The sequence below is a fragment of the Triticum dicoccoides genome, chromosome 4A (genome assembly GCF_002162155.2).
Source record: "Triticum dicoccoides isolate Atlit2015 ecotype Zavitan chromosome 4A, WEW_v2.0, whole genome shotgun sequence".
Classification (NCBI taxonomy): Eukaryota; Viridiplantae; Streptophyta; class Magnoliopsida; order Poales; family Poaceae; genus Triticum; species Triticum dicoccoides.
In genome coordinates, this window is record NC_041386.1 from 568,589,779 (window position 1) to 568,592,422 (window position 2,644).

The 2,644-nt window shown below is 51.1% G+C and overlaps 1 long non-coding RNA gene across 1 annotated transcript; it reads right to left on the reverse strand.

Moving 5' to 3' along the window:
* Positions 1 to 261: 261 nt before the first annotated feature.
* LOC119286812 lies at positions 262 to 1,696 on the reverse strand. The gene is made up of 2 exons (XR_005140664.1): positions 1,537 to 1,696; positions 262 to 1,455 (listed from the first exon to the last, which is right to left on the reverse strand). It is a non-coding gene; the product is annotated as an uncharacterized LOC119286812 (long non-coding RNA).
* Between the last annotated feature and the right edge of the window lie 948 nt (positions 1,697 to 2,644).

Sequence of the window (2,644 nt, forward strand, 5' to 3'; positions counted from 1 at the left end):
ACTGTAGTCATCTTCGTCGCACGCCGAACGCGTCCTCTCATCCAATGAACGGATCGAAACGGCAGCCGCGGATCGGGCTGCCGCAGGTCTGAAACGACACTACTGTGGAGAAGGTTGGGAATGGCCATGGCGGAATCTGACACCGTGGCCTCCAAGGATGACCATGGTGGTTCTTCTTCCGGCAGCAAATCTGAGAAACAAGAGAAAAAATCAGAAATTTTTAACTACAGATTTATGAAGACATCTAGATAACACATGCAGTTTTCTGAAAGAGGTCAGATGGATATTTCATTAGCTTTCATCCATTGAAATTCTGTTATTTGCATAAATTGGTCCTCGCAATCTCAGGGTACTCATCATACCAGCAGGAAGCTACATCATGTCTGGTTGATTTTTCCAAAACATTAGCTACTTCCTTACAAGACATATTTACCTGACGAAATATACAAAACAAATTTCACGGTTATACATATGATATCATCAATTATGATGCTAACTACTCTGGGAGTTGTCTTGCTCTGCGCCCTTCATCTTGTTGATCAATGTCAAGCAATCTGATGCAATTTCCATTTTCTGAAAACATGCTTCTGCTGCAAAGTTGAGAGCATGTCTTATAGCTAAAGCTTCAGCTTGTTCTAGATGTTAACACTTGATCAACAAAGCCCCTTCTGGCTGCTTGTACAGATCCCAAGTTATCTTACATTATCAAACCATAGCTCACGCGCGCCATGAATTAGAGAAAATCACAACATCAACATTCATTAGCGTGAAATCAATTGACAGAAAGAGACCATTTTTGAATTATTCCCTGCTTCTCGTGCCTTGTGGATGTAGTCGAACAAGAAGCAATCAGGAAACATTCCATCATCTCCAATGGTTTCCTGTCAGTCTCGTTTTTTCCTATGCCGAAGTGGTTCCTACTTCCTTCTGCAAAGAATGAATTAGCAAGTTTGTTGAGTTTAGACAGTGAAGTATATGTATGTATTATCCATGCCATCGCAGCTTGACCGGGATAAACATGGAGGAGACATTGTACACGGTGAGACCAACGATTGTTCTGCTGACATCAACGGTTCCTGGCAGCTAAGATATTGAACAGTGATTAATTAACTGTTAATGCTGACCACTTCCACTAGAACAAAATAGATTGACACGAGAAACAAAAAGAAATCAACATGAGAGAATATGAGCAGCGGCGAGCAGAAGAAAAGGGGGATTGGAGACGTACCTGCGTCGTTTGGCTGCCGGCCGCACTCCCTCAATCCCGTGTCAGAAACTCAGAATAGGGGCAGGCGGCGGACGAAGGAGATGACAGCGGAAGCGGACGATCAGCCGGTGAAGAACGACGGAGAAGACTGCAGCGGCGGCGGCGGCGACTGCGGCAAAGGATGCGACGGCGACTCTGGTCTAGATGGATTAGGGATCATGCGGAGAGGAGAGACCCCACAGTGGTTCCTGTTGAGTATATAAACAAGAATATGGTTTTTACCCTAAAAAAAAAAGAGTATATAAACAAGAACCCGGACAGGAGCTCACGAACGCAGACGTACGTAGACGGACCGGCAACCGCCGTCAGCGTCTGTGTACGTGACGCTCCGTGGTCGGCCCCAGCCCAGCTCAGTTCGTGTAGTGCAGCGCAAGAGAGGTTTCCCCGGGCCAGGCCAGTCAGTCAACAATGCGGAGCTCATACGCGACAGCAACACAAGGAGAAAAGAAAGAACGGAGGAGATACGCCCGAGCTGCCATTGACAAGTATTTAAGTAAATATACGGAGATGTGTCTGCGCAAAGATAACAGCGGGTGGTACTACATCGGATTGGCAGGGCCTGAGGTGGCGCTCGGCCGTCCACTCTGTCGGGTGATGTGGACGGCGGTGGCCCCCGCCGGGCGGCGCTCACGTCCACCTCCACGCATCGCCAGGCGGCAGGGCCTGCCAGCCGAGGAACGCAAGTCGAACATGATCACCAAACAAATCCATGATAGCTTGACAGGATCGGCGCGCAAGCGAAGCTGAGTACGATGTCCGATTGTCTGAAAGAGCAGTGCTCCGGTTTGCAAGCAATCATCCGTGCTCCTACGCCGCAGGAACGGAACACCTCGAGCGGTATGTGCCAGATAAGCCAGCCGTGCATGCATGTGCTGGCATATGAAAATATCCACAGGATTGATGTCTGCACTGCGGTCTATTCTTGCACTAAATGGCAGTGGTACGAGCGAGCTGGGCCCTTCGCCATTTCGATCAAATCCGAGCACCACGTATCCTAAACAGCACGTGCTGTGCTCTGCAGCCGGCCAGCGACATTACTCCTGTGCGGGACGTGTTCCACACGAAGTCAGGCCAACTCCACCGTGCGACCCTATCCTGTCCGGCCCCGTCTGCTTAGGGTAAAAGGGACAAAAAAGGCGGCCCAGCGCGCGGGAGCAAACGGACTTTTGTCCGCTTTGTGTCCGCTTTTGACCAATTCCCGGCCCAAACTTGCGCCGGTTTTGGGGTGAAACGGACACCACGCGGACGGGCGGGATGCGCGCGCTTGTCCTCCCCTGGCCCGCCTGTCGGGGACTAGCAGTCCCTCCGCTCCCAACGCTTCACCCTCCCGCCCCGCCCCGCCCCGCCGCCGGCGCTGCCGCTATTCTTCGGCCGCCT